We start from the raw sequence: 17,841 nt of genomic DNA, 5'->3' as shown, positions 1-17,841 counted from the left end.
GTACCGTCCCTCAAGTTTTCCATAGAAACAAGTATATACCTGTCTCATCTATCCATGTGCTGCCCATGATCATAGATCAATCAGCTCCCATGTGTCAAAAGTGGTTAAGTCTCGACTCAACCCATGCCCAAGTGTTGCCACCAAGGCATCATCATCGTCGTAACTCCATCACTCCAAAGTGTCTCATATCGATCCTCCACATCAAGTCACTCTTCCAAGCCACACCCATACATGTACTTGAAAGTATGCATCCCATTATGCATCAAAGTCTTTGACCTCAACTCCTCAATGCATCAGATCTTCCAAGTCCACCATATATGAAGTCTCCAAAAGTCACAACTTCATGTCATCATGAGCTCCATAAGCCACCCCCAACCAACACTCTAGCAAGCATACAAGTCTCGACCCAAAGGTCTCTGCAAGATGCCTCAACTTTCCATGTAGTAGGAATGCTCCATAGTCTGCTCACAACTCCATCCAAGTCCATGGCCTTTTTGTACATAAGTGCACAACCAGTCCATCGGCTCATAAGTAAAACATATCCATGTCACACCAGCAAATCCACCTGCACAAAATTCTTGGCTTGGCACTCCTCACTGGATTCCCATCAGTGACACCTCTACAAGTGCTCCTGCACAATGTCCCTGCATAAGATTGCCATGCTCCATGTCTCCAACCTGATGTCCATGACTAAGTTTCCCATGTTGTCCAACTAAGTAGACCCATCACAACAATCTGTCATCCCCATCCAAGTCTGCAATCTTCGGTCTAGTGAACTTGGTCACCTAACCATATCATCATCACATGAGTCTCTCCATCATAGCTCCCCCACTAAAGGTTCCACCAAGTCTATCTCTTGGTCTCGTCCATGAGAAGTCCACCCAAGTAACTCAAGTGTGTGCCCTCCTCCAATATGTCCATGAGTCATGCCAGGCACTTAGCCAATTCTCCATGTGGCTAAAGCATGACCCATTCATTCGCAATGATCATCACGTTCCTCCCTTGTCACGGGCCTTTGCACCTTCTACCATAAGGTCACAAACAACCCCAACAAGTCTTGAAATAGTCAACAATCCTTGCTTCTCCATACAAGGTCTCATCATTATAACCCTCTCCTATTTGGTAAAGAGATTGGCTTGGATTCATCTCTTTCCCATCCTGCTCTTCCCGAGAATCACTCTCTTGTGTCTATTCTCGACCAACCATTGGTTGAACAGAGTGTCGAATTGGCTTTGCCTTCAGTTGTTCACTCTGTTCCCAAAGAGAGCAGTGATGATCATATTGCTCATGTTCTTCTCATCTCCTCAGATTCTCATGAATCGAAGAGACCCTCTCATTCCGGTCATTCAGGAGGGTCTAGTGAGGAATTCTTGGGAGCCATGTTCTTGTATGGTCCATGAATAGGATATGGAGCATGGTTCCTTGTCTTGTGTCAAGCTCATTAAAAAATGAAACAAGGGGCATGTGGATAGTTCATGGTCTTGTGTCAACCTCATTAAAAAATGAAACAAAGGGTGTGAGTGTAGTTCTTTGTCTTGTGTCAAGCTCGTTAAAAAATGAAACAAGGGTCTCGTAGATAGTTCTTTTATTGTGTCAACCTCATTAAAAAATGAAGCACCTCCCATTTCTAAATCGAGTCTTTGATTAATATCTCGTAAAATCCCAGTCGAGTCTTTCCTGGATCTCAAAAGTGAACCTTCATTCCATCCACCTAGTTGACTGAAATGAAGCTTGGGGGGCAGGGAAAATTTTAAGAACCCCCCCTAAATTTACATGTATAATAAATGGGCGAATCTCCATGGTATATAGGAAAAATGGAAGGCGATTTTATCAATAATATGATATGTATATATAATTTTTTAGTGAATCTCTCACCAGGCATGGTGAATATTTTACTCAATTATAAAATCTTGTGTTTATTGAATACACAAATGAAATCATTGCATTTCTTCAAAATATCTTTTGAAATCAAAATTACCGAAATTACATATCGATAACCTAGTGGGTGTAGGATAAAATTCACCCGTGCCATTCACAGAAAGCATGAGAAAAAACCTAATACTATATATAAAACCAAGAGAAATTCAAATTCATCACTTCTAGGGACCTCGTAACCACCCTGCCAATACACAAGTATGTTCCTGTTTGCAATTAGAAAAATTACCCAAATTACAATCTGCTTACTCCAGCGTATGTTGGAAAGTTATAGAAGGATGACTAGTGCAATCAATCCATTCCTTTTAGCCCTGGATTTGTTTCAGTTTAAAACAGAAGTATACGAATATACTTGTCCAATGTCTATGCTTTAACCATTCACCTTAAGATGTTTTTACAATATAATTTCATAAGTCTATTTAATATCTTCATTATCATAAAAACCAACCTATATCCATCTTAACTCCACATCTACCACTCTTAGGGGGATGAAATCTATTTATCCCTCTGAGCACTTGGTAGACTCAGAATTAAGATGGATATAAGATGATAGAATTTCCCCTTTAAATAGTTTATGCTCACGTGAATACCATGGTATTACCATGGGTCAATACCATGGGTTATCATAAACCTGGAGCTTAAAAATTACTATTAGTAATTTATAAAAATTAATAAAATTAATAGTTGATTTTTATTTTATTTTTACTTTAACCAAGCCAAAATGTTTAACATACATTAAATTACAACATCCATTTTTACTCTTGATCGGATCAAATATTTTTTCACTCTATGCTAGTTTGCATATCACGATATTTGATACCTCTCGGGGGTTAGTAGATCCAGAGTAAAGATGGATCTATGCGGTTTAATTCCCCCATTTAAATAGGCTACATTCTAGGTGAATACCATGGGTCAATACCATGTGCCATTTTTATTTTTATTAATACTAATATTAGGGTAAATAATGTTTTTTTGCATGGTATTAATAACAATCTAGTCCATGGTATTTGTCCCATAGTATTTTGCCCATAGGTTTCACCTAAATATAACACATTTTTTGAGTGTTCGTAAATATAAAGTGAATTATGGAGTAAATATAAAAAAAATGTTTTATTTGTTTACCATACCTCTCGTTTATATATATTTTTATTAATTTACCATACCTCTTTTACAAATATGGTATTTGGCCCATAGTATTCACTTAAATAAAACCTCTTTCTTGAGCCTTCATAAATAGAACGAATAAAAAGAGGGTTATGAACTAAATATAAAAAGAGGTTTTATTTATTTACCATGCGTCTAGTTTATTTATATTTTTATTTATTTACCATACCTTTTGAGTAAATATAAAAAGACATTTTATTTATCTACCATACCTCCACTTTACTTACATTTTTATTTGTTTACACCCTTGCATGTATATAAGGTGACTTATGGAGTAAATATAAAAAATGTTTTATTTATTTACCATACCTCTCATTTATTTATGTTTTTATTAATTTACCATACCTATTTTATAAATATGGTATTTGGGCCTTTGGCCCATAAGATTCACTTAAATAAAACCTATTCTTGAAAATGGGCGAATGGAAGGTTGTAACTCCTAGTTTCAAGGGCTAAATTTAACTTTTTTACCCTCTCCCTTAAAATAAGGTGGGCTATTTGAGGTGATTTGTAAAAATGTACTATGATCCAAAATATTCGTCCACTAAAAATTTAAAACCCCTTAATATTGCCAAAGGGCGAACATTCGCCCCTAAAAGTTTCTATGTTGGGGGGCATGTACCTCGATTGAGTCATTATGTTGGGGGCATGCAAACTTATAGCAAGCATAGTTTTTCATTTCAAGCTTGTGTAAACATGAAATCGAATCCAAAAAGAGTTCTCCATGGTTCAAGCTTGTGTAAAAATGAACCCATGCCCAATTTATATCTCGTTATTTTCATTTTTATCAGCTAATTTCTACTATATGAGCCTTGGTTGTTTCATTCTATCGCCACCATATCTTTGGTTGATCATATGCTTTCACTTGGTTTTTTTTCCTTTCCTGAGGGACCGCAACGATGAGTGGTTTTATTAGCTAGACTCTTGACCATTACATGTTTTGAGCAGTTCCACCATTGCCGGAACCAGTTGCTACCTTTTATATTACTCGTTCCTCTAGGATGAGTCACCTTTAAGCTCTTTTCTTGGCTCGTAAAACTCAAATGAAAAGATTGCCGAGTAATTTTCCCTTCTGAATCGTAAAAGAGAATAAAATGGGGGGTTCGCTTTCAAGCTCTTTTCCGACCCTTTAAACATGAAAAGATAGCTGAGCCCTTGTTGTTTCGAACTCGTTAACGGATGCGAAATGTCGTGTGCCTAGTATGCATTTACCCCTTTTTGGGCTGGGATGCACTATTGATGAAAGAGGTACTCCTTGACTGAAATGGTCAAGTGGTTCTCTCAAGTATCGTTTTCTACCTTTTCGAGCCCGAGAGACACAAATGTACGAAAAGGGACCATATGGAGTTTTCTTTTCCGTGTCTTTTTCAAAATCTCTAAACATGAAAAAGATATCGAGTTACACCTTTGTCAGACTCGTTAAAACATAAAAACTACATTGGATTCATCACCATGACGAACATGAGCTTCTCCTTCCTAGGGATCGTTAAACTTGCTAGGCCGGATTCGTCCAAAGGATGAACTTACAGTGCAAGCATATGATATCCCCTTCAATATTGCGATTAAAAAATAATTGGGGTACTTGCCAGAAATGGTGGGGGAAAATTTAGAAATCTGATAAGTTGTGTTGGCAGCTCACTCTTGAACATGACACTTTCTGCTTCATATCAGGATGGGATATCCTCCTTTTTTTGTTTACCTTCCTGGGTTGGGCCATTCGTTTTTGCCTTCCATTTGATCTTTGAGACGTCATCATGACCACCGATCCTATGGATCTAAAAGCTTCCAAACTTCCAGTTATGTCGCCGATATGTTCAAGAGTTGTCCTTCTATCGTTACACTTACCCCTGATTCTCTGTATCATTTAAAATCATTTTGCATCCCTTTGTCTTATGTCGATGATGTGGGATACATTATGTCCCTCCTTCAACACGGTCGCTTCTTGTCGACTTCAGCGCATTATCTGGGAAGTTGACCGAGAGACTCCCTTCCCTTACCTTAGAGCTTGCATGCCCTAATGTCAAGTTTTTGGCACTCGACGACAAGTTCACATCATTAGATTTCGATTTGGTGATTTCACGGGTGTTCGACTTAAGTTCCTCTATTCACATTCCATGAATTGTGCTAATAGCACCTTGAGAACCATTTTCATTATTGGTGGTTTCTCTCGCGCTTGTTAACAATTTACATCATTGATTGGTAATCAAGCGATTTTCTAGCATGTTCGACGTCAACACATCTATTCACATGTTATAATTCGTACTTTAATCGGGTCGTGTTGGAGTGCAAGACCCTGGGCTCAGATTACAAAAGTCTAGGTTGCAAAGCGATGTGACATGATTACGTTGATATATATGTCTCTTTTAGATGGATGGCTACAACCATACCTTGGTTTCGATATGATCCTATTTATCAAATGGCTGTGCCCATACCTGGATCCATTTACATGATCATTCCTTAGACGGTTGCATCCATCCCATGATTCAGTTATGTATATGTATCTGTACTTGCTTACAGGTTTTCGACGATAGACTTTGGTTTCCCGCACCGATTCAAAAAGCATTTCATCCCTCACTCTAGTTTGGCCTTCACGCTTTAGGGGGCATCTGTTACACAAAATTTTGTCAGTGCCCCTATACTCCCCGTTCCATGATCTTGGAGGACCTCTATAGTGAAACCTACCTACTTCTCCTTCATGAAGAAACTCACATTGTGTCCCTATTCATGAGCAGAATAATTCCCTTTTTTCATCATTTCCCGAAAATATTTTGTTTTTCCCAGTTTACAAGACCGACGCTAATGACCCTTGTCCTCCTCGCGCCGATATGTAGGGATTAACACTGTCCCTAGCGCCAACCAGAGTGACTAAGCTTTGTTTTAGTCACGCCGATCCTCTTTTGGAAAGTTTTTTAAATAAGGAGCTGAAGCTTCCAGCTCTAGAAGCTTCATAACAGAAGTCTGGTAAATGGTTGAGACAGATGGAGTCGAGGATGTCAGTTTGGGCTCCTTGCCCCTATAAGGATGGAAATAGCTCAATAGATAAGACCTTCTCCCATGAGAAGAGGAACCATCTCCCATCGATTCATGCTATATAAACCTCCTTTTTTCCCAAGCACAAGCTAGTGTTGAAGTGTTAATGTTAGTGTGTTAGTGCTAATTAAGTTTGGAGTACACAACAAGCTATTCATAGTTGTAGCTCTCTAGTTGTGTGAGGGAGAAGTGTGAATTTGGTTTAGTGTGAAGCCTAAAGGAAAGAGCCTTAAAACTATCATTGTTGAGGCCATCATGGAATGCTAACGGAAGTGTGTGGGAACCTGGTTTTTTCGGAGGAGAACGACAACGTCAAGGTAATGGTTGTAATCTCTTCTTGATTCAATATATATGCCACTATTGATTGATTTCGTACATAATGTGTCATCTTACATGTTTATGGCTTAATCTTTCTTGACTAGTTAAGTAGGTTGAATTACAATTTGTCTATTATCACGTTTGTTGTTTTTTGTCGTTTACTTGTTTCAAGTGTTTGAAGAAGGAAACAGGAGATAGCTGGAGTGAGCAAGAAAGGTCATCGCCAAACAGGATAAGCATAATAAGAGGTAGGCCCTCTTAATTGGTTCTAACCTAAGGAAATCTTCCATAGAATGTATCGGTTATGGCTAGACCCATTGTCGGGTTAGAGGAATTGTTTGTTTCCGCACTCATAATTTTACTTCACCACAGCCCCCCAACACAAAGTCATGACTCGTCCTCGAGTCACTCTACTGGTGGTGCCTCAATTTTCGCATGCAACTCAAACACCTGCAGGTCTGTTGTCTCTTACACAATAGCCTAACATACTTCTTCAACCAATTTCTCTGTGGTTGGGCCTTCAACTGTAAGGCCCATTGTTCTCTATGTCTGTTGCATAAACTTCAACTTGCCTTGTACTGATAGCGTCAATTGATTGGCCTCATATGACCAAGGCTACGTCCTTAAAGATATCATGGCTTCCTTACGACGCAACTCATCAATTTCACTCTAGATGAGCTTGCCTTCCTATAAAATGGTGAACCATTGCACTGGAGCTAAGGTTCACGTTTAGCTCCAGTGTAATGGTTCACGTTGTCAACCTGATTTCATCAAACTGTCTCTGCTTCTCTCTGATGTTCAATTCAATCTTCTATAAAGTTGGATCCTCCTGCAGCGACATACATAATTCCATGGCATGTTCAAACAAATGAGTGTAGCCCTTGACTGCAGCTTCCAAGGTGGTAATTTATGCTTTGATAGTATCTTCGCGCTGTTGTCGGACTTCTGGAGTGGTAGTGAGCTGCATCTTAAGTTGTAGCTCTGAGATTTGCAACTGTAGCTCAAACCTGACTTTACTGATTTCTACTTGTGACTCCTTGACTATGGCAGTTATCTTCTGGATCTTTTTTGTATAGGTCGCGTTAGCCAAAATCTGGAGCTCAGGAAGGTCACTAGAGGCCTGTGTAATAGCTGCCTCCAGCTGCTGACTTCACGCCATGACCTCCTCCTTTTACTTGAGGGCCTGTGCCTTTTCCTCAAAGACCTAATGATTGTTGGTTTTTACCTTGTTGATGATCAACAATGCATGTTGTTCTCGAATTCGGAGATCGTTAGATACCCCTTGGTGCAGCTCGTGGAGAGTCTGAATGGGATGCATGACTAGATTCAGACTTAGATCCTTCATATGTAATAGGTGTGCCCTGCCTTCTGCTGAGTCGACGCTTAGGGAACCCTCTGGAAACTGCACTGTGTGGGGATCCAGTGTGATTTCTACTTCCAGGGCTAACCCACTCGCTTGTTTTAGGCTCGCTTTCTTCACGATCGCCTGTCCCACGCTCACTTGAATGAGACCTATTTGGACTTGCAATTCCCGTAGGCCCTATTGTACCTTACCTAGTGTTTGTTTTTACTGCTCTTCAAAGTGGCCCTAAGATCCGTCATTGCATTGTGGGCCACATCCACAATTTCATCTAAGTCCGCCTGTGAGGACCAAAGGTGTCGCCCTCACTAATTTATTTGATTTTTGCTTCTTGCGCAGCCCTGTTGAACTCCTTTTCCGCCTCTTCTTAATGGTGAAGGGGGCCTTTGAGCCCACGATCTCTTCCTCTTCTCCCTCCATCTCTTCCTCCATGTCCATTAGCTTAGTGTCTAATTCAATGAGGTCAATGGTGGCCTGTTCGTTTGTATGGGCCTGGCCCAGGTTCAGAGGTGATTTAGCCAAGCAAATCCCAGTACTACTGGCCCTTTTGGCAATAGTCCACGGAGCATGGACTGAGGTATCACCCGAAGTAGTATGGGAGGATGCTAGAACCAGGTTTCCACACCCTTGGGATGTATGATAGGCTTCTGGAGGTCTGCGTTCTGACCTGTCGCTATGCACACTTGTGATCCCTTTGCAACCTATGGTGCGGCTTCCGTGCAACCCTGCTGGGGTACGATCCGTATCATACCCAAGTTCCTTGCTAATTAACCGATTACTTAACTTGTGTGTGTAATATTTATGGTTATTACAACATATTCATCAATTGTATCAATGCACACGATACATAAACTAATACAAACATAAAGAATATAATGCACAACAAATACACAGAAATACGAATGAACTTCTCTTTATTAATCTTCAATCCCGCTTACAAACACGAAACCACCCTATGCACTCAACTGCAGGGGTCCGCGCACTCAATTGCGGACTCTACTAGGCCTTTGCGCACTTAGCTGTAGAGCCTCTTCCTACTACTACGACCCAATACACTTAGAATCCTACTCGAAGCTCGAACCATTCCTTCTCTACTTACTCTATCATCTACTTCCTTTAAAACTTAGAGCCTCGCTCTATTTATACAATCCCATGGTCTGTGGACCATGGGTAGGCCGACATGACTTTACATTACATTACATTACTTTAGGGTGGACAACCCTATGACTTAACCTCTACTTCACACTCTGTGCCTGCAATTCACAGAGTCTTACAAAACCTTTGACCAAAACATGGGCATTGAGCCCCAAAACCTGATGTGGGGGGATTCCATACCCAACAGGCCCCTAACACAATCATCATGACTATTCTCGAGTCACTCTGCTGGTGTGATAATCTTGGCATGAAGCCCCTCCAACTGTTCCCGTACTGCCTAGAGGTCCGTAGCGAACTGTTCTGCTATTTGCTGGACCTGCTGTATTCTTGCTTTTGAGTCATCCATGTCTAAATCATGTCCTTTCTTTGGTACCAGCTTCTTGTGCATGTGTTTATAGTCTCGTGCCTTTGTCTAATTCCTTGAGTCACGAAGACTGTGCTTTGGTTGGTTAGCCAGATAGCTGGCCCACCCGTGTAGGGCTTTAGGCGACTACCATTTACTTTTCCTGGGAAGAGTTCTCCATTAAGTTTGACTAGTTGGATTGCTCCTCCATCTGTATCTCTTTTACCACGTATGGTCCCAACCAGTGCATTCTGAATTTTCTCTGAAAATTTTCAAACTTACTGTCATACAATAGTACTAAGTCGTTTACCTTGAAGGTGCGCAACTTGATATGGCGGTTTTGCCAGGCCTTTTCACATTGCTTTTGTACCTATTGATGAAATCCCGCCACAAACCATTCTTCCTTGAGCTTTTCTAATTGCACGAGCCTTTCTTCCAGAGCTTCATGGTCCTTCATGCCTGTGAGCACTGTTATTCACAGACTAGGTACGATGTATTCCATCGGTATGACAACTTCCGTACCATAGACAAACTGGAAGGGTGTCCGTCCCATCAATTTCTTATACGTTGTCCTGTATGCTCATAACATAGTAGGTACGCGCAAGTCCCAGTCATTCCGCTGCATGTTACATACTTTGGTCAGCACAGTCTTCAATATTTTATTGAATGCCTCTACTGTTCCATTGGCTTGTGGGTGGTACGGTGTACTTTTCTGATGATACACCTGGAACTCTTCTGTGAGCGCACTGATGGTTTCATTCAAGAAATGTGTTCCGCGATCGCTCATTAAGATTTTCGGACAACCAAATCGTGTCAACACATTTTCAATTTTTTTTTTTTTGCAGCCGTAGCAACCATGCAGTCCTTGACCAGTTGTGCTTCCACCCATCGTGTCAAGTACTCCGTCGCAGTGATGATGTAGCGTGAACTTGTCTTTCCCTGAGGTTTGATTGGGCCTACAAAGTCGATTGCCCATTTCTCAAATGTTTGCAGTGTCATTTGGGGAGTTAGTCGCATCTCGTCCTTTCGTGATGGTTTTCCCGTTCTTTGACATATATCGCAAGCCTTACAATGTGCTTTCGAATATTGGTGCACGGTTAGCCACCATAACCCTGCGCGAAGAATCTTCAGTGCGGTCGCGCGTCCTGGATAGTGTCCTTCTGTAGCGCCCCCATGCGCTTCCACAAGGATCTAACCTCGTTTAAATTCAGGTACATATCTTTGCAATATCTCATCATTGCCCATCTTGTAGAGGTGCCCCACGATGATAGAAAAGTCCATCGCGGGGACCACCAATTCCTTCTTCTGTTGGGTTGAGTACTCCTTCTACGCAGTCCCTGTTGTTAGAAAATGGATTATATATTCGAAGTGTTTGTCCACGATGCACACTGCAAAGAGCTGTGCGTCGGGTAGTCCCTCCTCCAAATTGGTTGGTTCCTCGCCCGTCTCAATTCGTGACAAGTGGTCTAGTCCTGCGTTTAAGCATCCCGGCTTGACTATGACCTCAAAATTGTATTCTTGAAATAGTAAAAGCCATCTGGATATGCACCCCCCCAACACAGGCTTGTTCACCAGGTATTTCAACACGGAATGGTCCGTATACATCTTGAAATGTCCTCCCAGTAAATAGTGCCGGTATTTTTGGAGTGCGTACACCATTGCCAACCCCTCCCGCTCGGTGGTAGAGTAGTTATTTTCTACTTTGGGCAATCTTCGACTTGCAAACATGATTGGGTGATCTACACCCTCCGCCATTTCCTGTGTGAGTACGGCTCCCAAAGTGATACACAACGCATCAACATGTACATGGAATTCCACGTCCCATTTTGGGAAGACCAGGATTGGCGCGGAGGCTAGTTTCCCCTTCAGGACATCCAAACTCTTCATGCAATCATCATTCCAACAATATGTAACATATTTTTTCAATAGCTTTTCCATTGGCGTGGTTATTTGAGCATAACTTTTGATGAACTTCCTATAGTATCCAGTGTGTCCCAAGGTAGCGCGCAGTTGTTTAACACTTTGCAGTGGTTCCAAATTGAGGATAATGGAAATCTTTGCAGGGTCTACCATCAATCCTTGTTTTCAAACCACATTTCCCAGCAGGTTTCCAAAGGGGACGAGGAATGTGCGCTTCTTTAGGTTTAGTGCAATTTGGTGTTGGTGGTAAGTATCCAGCATCAAACGTAAGCTCGCTACATGGTTCTTAACTAATCCAAAAACAGTCCAATCGTCCAGGTAGACCTCCAAAAACTTGTGGATGTATTCTTTGAATGTGGCTACCACGATGCGCAAAAATATAGCTGGCACGTTCTTCAATCCAAACTGCATTATGGTGTATTCAAAGCATCCCCATTCTATTGTGAAGGTTGTCTTGCTCCTATCTTCGGGCACAATCTTGATCTGATGGTACCCTGAGAACCCATTCGTGAACGAGTATGCTTCTTGACTGCCAACATTCTCTAGTACTTCATCTGTGAATGGTGTTGGGAATGGATCATGTATGTAGGCATCGTTAAACTTCCTGAGGTCTACGCATATTCTTATTTCACCCTTCTATTTTTTCTCCAGTATTACCATAGGACTCACCCAATTGGATTCTTCCACTGGTTCAATAATTTTGGCTGCGAGCATTTTTTCTAATTCGTCGCAGACCTTTTCTTTATACTTTGAATTCAAGCAGTATGGCCGCTGCTTAACTAGCTTCACGTCATGTTTCAGGGTGATCTTCATCGTCCCTAAATCGCCAATGATCCCTTTTAAGTCCGTAATTTTGGTCAGGAACAAGTCTGGGTATTCGCAGAGTAACTTAGTGACCTTATCGACCGTGGCATCGTCCCAATAGTCCCCAAGCATTGCGTGTTTTGGTTCTACCTTCGTTCCAATGTTCACCTGCTTCGTCTTTAGCGGCGTGGTGATGTCGGGGTCTTCAACTGATGGTTTGCGAATCTCGCGAGAGCCTTCTGTTCCTGAAATCTTAATGTTCTGTGGGTCCTCATCATCCTCCTCAACATTCACGTTATAATAGTTCAGGGCGCTGCTTAACTGTGTCACCCATTCTGGCTGAAGTACTCCCATTGGCTCCTGTGGTATTGTAAAGATTGCGGCTTTTACTGCTTGTAGTGCATCATCAATAGTATCTGACGAATGATCTTCAAAAGTGAATGTTAAGAAGAATTGCTCGCGCAAGACATCCCATTCGCCGTACCATGGCGGAGCTCCATCTCCGTATACCAATTCATGGGTATGACGCCCAGGGTATGGTAAAATAACTGTACCCATTCAGGTTGGGGCTCTTCCCTGTAGACCTTGGTCCATTTCGCGAGGTGCATGCGTGGATCATATCATCCATCATATTTGTCTACTGGTCGTAATTGGGGGCTTCCACCCTATAGGCAGGAGTCCGATCCATCATTAGTTCATAGCTTCGGCAGGTGCATTCTTCATGGCCTATCAACCTGTAGAAATTACAAAACAATTGCTGGGACGTCTGTGTATACTTCTGCAACAGATGAAAATGATCTATGGTGTGTTTTCCTCCTATTTGGCAGGTTGCGCAACATAATGCAGACATTGCGCTTGGCCCTGCCTATGCCTCCGGTCTTAATGACATTGGCCCTCCCCCTACCAAGTAGTTCGCGAACATTGCACAATGGTCCTTGTCGTGCCCTTGGCCTTTGCATCTTATGCACCATACTTCCTCGCGCACCTCCGACTGCGTTGTCCTATCCTGTTTCAAAATTTGCATCTCCAGAAATAGATTCTGCAGTTGCGTGTGGATTTGTTGGAATCCCAACCCACAGTCTTATATAGGGGTCTCATGCAATCTTATTGCCATCTCCAATGCTTCGGCCTGGGTAGAAAGTTTTTGCTGTGACAACACCGTCCTTAAGTGTGGTGTAGGTGAGGCCACAAACCATGTGCAATGTTGTGCATTTGTTAATGTCATATTAGCTTCGCAGATTGTACTCTTTAGCCTTTGATCCATATCCTAGGGGGTCTCGACCGGGAGCATCGCGATCTCCTTAAACCTGATGATTGATTGTGTCTCTGATTTTGGCCTACTAAATTCCATGTTTAGTGTGACCTGGATCTCTGCAATTCCTGCATTTGGGTGGTCATTAGAATTCTTGCTATACCACGTTAACGTGTGATCCTACAACGTGCTCACCAGTGTATCCTTTTTAATATTATCATCCATGACGCCTTGTGCTTCCCATACTGCTCTTACCACGAACCATAATTGGTCTGGATCTTCATTTCCTACTCCTCTGAACACCGACAGTTTGATCGCACTCGCCATACTAAACTGCAGTGGTGGCGGAGGTGGAGTGGGTGGAGATGGAGGTGAGGGGGGTGAAACGGGTGGTGGTGTGGGTGGGGGTGTTAAACGTGGAATTCTCTGCCTTATCAAACTGACCGCACTTCTTGGAGAAACTTTCACGAGCTCCTCCTCGCTTTCCCACGAGGGTGAAATTAAGGGACTATTTTCCAAATCCTTACTACTTCCTCTTCTGTAGATCTTCCCACTTCGCGTAGTCCCAAACATTAAATTACTCGCATAACCTGCTTTTCACAATAGCATCTTAATTCAAGTGTTCAAATATTTAATATACTTACCTCGTGATCCCTTGAGAAAACGTCGCTCTGCCTCACTATAACTGACAGTCATGTCTACCGTGAACTTAGTGATGAATCATCTTATTATTCGGTCGAACCAATCATCCACATCTTGCGCTATCTTATCTTCTGATGCTTCTAGCCTGCGCACTAATTCCAAAGTCCACACTAATGGTTTGTCAAGCCTACACCTTCCTTGGTTGTCTGCTAACTTCGCGATCCACTGATACAGCTCAGATGGAAAATATGCAAAGAAAATTTCGTGGATTTTCGTATACAAGTAGCGCTCCAGCCATTGTTCCTTAAATACTCATGGATTTCTATTCACCTGTTCCATGAAGTCGTGAATCTTTTTGTCCAACCACTCTTCATTTTCTTTATTTGTTGGATTCCAGTGGCATGACATCAAACATCGTTTATGCAGATCCTGATCCCGGCAACTGAACTATTTGTTGGCTTGTATGGGCCTGACCCAGCTTCAGAGGTGATTTAGCCAAGCAAATCCTAATACTACTGGCCCTTTCAGCAATAGTTCGCGGAACACGGACTGAGGTCTCACTCGAAGTAGTATGGGAGGGTGCTAGAACCAGGTTTCCGCACCCTTGGGATGTCTAATGGGCTTCTGGAGGTCTGCGGTCTGACTTGTCACTACGCGCACTTGCGATCCCTTCGCAACCTGTGGTGCAGCTTCTGTGCAACCTTGCTTGGGGTGCAATCTATATAATACCCAAGTTCCTTTCTAATTAATTGACTACTTAACTTTTGTGTAAGATTTATGGTTATTACAGCATATTCGACAATCATATCACTGCGCGCGATACATAAACTAATACAAACATAAAGAAGATAATGCACAACAAATACACGAAAATACGAATGAACTTCTCTTTATCAATCTTTAATCTCGCTTACAGACTCGACACTGCCCTGCACACTCAGCTGTAGGGATCCGCGCACTCAGTTGCAAACTCTACTAGGCCTCTGCGCACTCAGCTGTAGAGCCTCTTCCTACTACTATGACCCAATACACTTAGAATCCTACTCTAAGCTCGAACCATTCCTTCTCTGCTTACTCTATCATCTACTTCCTTTACAACTTAAAGCCTCACTCTATTTATACAATCCCATGGTCCGCAGACCATGGGTAGGTCGACATGACTTTACATTACATTACATTACTTTAGGGCGGACAACCCTATGACTTAACCTCTACTTCGCACTCCGCGCCCGCAATTCACGGAGTCTTACAAAACCTTTGACCAAAACTTGGGCTTTGAGCCCCAAAACCTGCTGTGGGGGGATTGCATGCCCAACATGGCCTATGACGTAGTCTTTTCCTTGGCTGCTTCTTTTTCCTTGTCGACTGCTTCTTTCTCCTTTGTAGAAACTTCTTTCTGCTGTGTGACCTTTTCTCTTGCCGCAACCTTTTCTTTAGCGGAAGCCTTCTGTGCTTCCTTATTCTTTTCTGCTACCATGGTGGTTGTGGTCTACGCAACTCCACTTTCAACAACCTTATAGGTACTGACGCCGACATTAGAAGGGGTGATCCTGTCACTTGGCCACTTAATGTAAACCCCCAAAATATCATTGTCAACGACTAAATATGGAAACTTATACCATATTCCCTTAACACCTTTCTTCGCGCAAATGTTTATATTATGGAAATCTATCTTGAAGTCTGTGACATTGACGTATTACTCAATGCAAACTTGGTGATAACCTTGGCCACTGATTAATCACCATCCTTATCTATGACTCAAACAAGACCCAAAATATCTTCGTCTCCATCACTCGTGCGGGGTGTTTGATTTCCCATAGTGAAGAAAATTTTACGGCCTCAGGTAGATCTGTATCCTACTGAGGGAACTGGATCTCTTCATGCATCCTCTAGGCCACTAACGTGATCAATAACAACAACCATGCATAGTGGAATGGCTTGCCATCATCCTGGGCCTCTTTGCAGTCCTCCAAAAATTCATGACATAAGTATTGAGCTCAATTATACTGGACTCCCTTGGTGCACTACACAACCAAAGAGATGAATGGCACCAACACTTTATTGGCACGAACTTCCTCATGATCTTACCAACCAAAATTTGTGCAGCAAACTGCACTGCTCCATCTGATATGGACTTAATGGAGTACCCGCGCGACTTCGTCACTAGACCAAAATCACTCTTCATTTGGTCTGCCAACTTCTTCTCCTATGACTTTCCTATGAAAGTCTTTGTAGGGTCCACTCCTTGGTATGGCCGCAACATTATTCGGTGGATCAACATATCAGTGATCAGGATGGGCCCTCCCAACCAGAGGCACCCATAGTGCACCAGTGTAACCAATTGGTGCACAAAAAATTTATTAATAGTGGTGCAATTGAAGTGCGGTACCCACAACATATTTAGGAGCCCTACGCCCCCAACTCCAACCACCCATTTCATCAGATCAATCCGTGTGATGTCCGACTCTTCATAGTAGACCTTCTTTAAGTACTTATTCAGTGCCAACTGTGGAAACCTCTCGTTGTCCCCCAGGTCCCAATCCTCCATTTTCAAGTTTGGTATATAGGCCAGCAACGGTCCCTCAAACAACATGTTCTATAGTAGCAAAGGTGTTGAGACCATAAACTTTGTGGAATCTGGATCTTTGGGCACTTTAGTCGTGGATTTTAGAGGTGGTATATACGGTGGTAGCCGAGTTATCGGCTTAACCTCTTCGGCGTCAATTTCCTCTATTTCTTCATGTAGTTCTTCTTCATCCAAATCTAGGGTCTCTGTCAGCTGTTTGGACCTATCCATCTTTCCCTTCTAGCAGATTTTGGTCGGTTCTTCTGTGGTGATTTCCGCACTAGTTCTTGTTGAGGCTTCTTCTGCTTCTTATCTCCCACCGTGGAAGCAGATGGCTTAGGCCTTGGCGACCTAGGCGTGGTAGTAAGCAACCCTGTAGGTACAGGTTGGGCTGGCTCTGTCTCAGGTTTCGTTGCATTCATTCTCTTGAGGATTATCTCATGGTGCCAATCAGGTAAGTTTGTGAATTCCGACTATGAAAGAATGCTTTCCAAATGCTTATCGGACATAAAAAACTATTCTAGACACAATTGAAAGCTCAAGAGCTTAAGGCAAGTTCTCAGGAAGCAAAGTGTTTGAATGTGGAGTGGGATGCCATATTTATAGCTCAATTTGAATTCAAATCTATTCGTCCCCTCCAATTCCATGTCATTAATGCGATTTTGGTGGCATATTTCCAAAGATATGCATCCTAAATGCTCCCCCCACTTCTTTTAATGTATAAATTGCCATCCAATCAGCTATAGTGCTTCTAAAATTCACTTTTTGGCCCAGATGCGCGAGACCCACCATCCTAGTGTAGTTCCTTCGTCGGAACTCTCCTCTGTGCCTTGCCTTGATATGTCGTGCAACCCCATCACTTCGCCCAACCTTCCTTTTGGCAGTGTAGTTTAAAGTCCCACGTTCCATTGAAAATTCCTGGAACACTAAGACTATCCCGCATTCATATAGTCATTTCACAGGGGTGAGACCACCCATGTACATATTTAATCGACTCCCATTGACTTTTCCCGGAAACAATTCCCCATTCAGCTTCGCGAGCTAAATTGTGCCTCCATCTGTAATCTCCTTAATAATATACGACCCCAACCAATGTGTTTGGAAATTCCCCATAAACTTTGTGAACTTATTGTCATACAACAATACCAAATTGTCATTCTTAAAGGTGCATGTTTGATATGGTGATCATGCCATGCCGTTTCGCGATCCTTCTGTACTTGCTAATGAAAACCCACCAAGAAGCGATCTTCCTCCAACTCATGAGTTGTGGAAGGAATTTCTCCATGGTATCTTGATCAACCATGTCTGCAACCACAAAAATCCGCAAACTAGGCATTATGTATTCCATCGGC

The sequence above is a fragment of the Pinus tabuliformis genome, chromosome 6 (assembly GCF_031772625.1).
Source record: "Pinus tabuliformis cultivar Carrire ecotype Pingquan chromosome 6, CPIR1, whole genome shotgun sequence".
Taxonomy (NCBI): Eukaryota; Viridiplantae; Streptophyta; class Pinopsida; order Pinales; family Pinaceae; genus Pinus; species Pinus tabuliformis.
Note: the sequence above shows the minus strand (reverse complement) of the source record.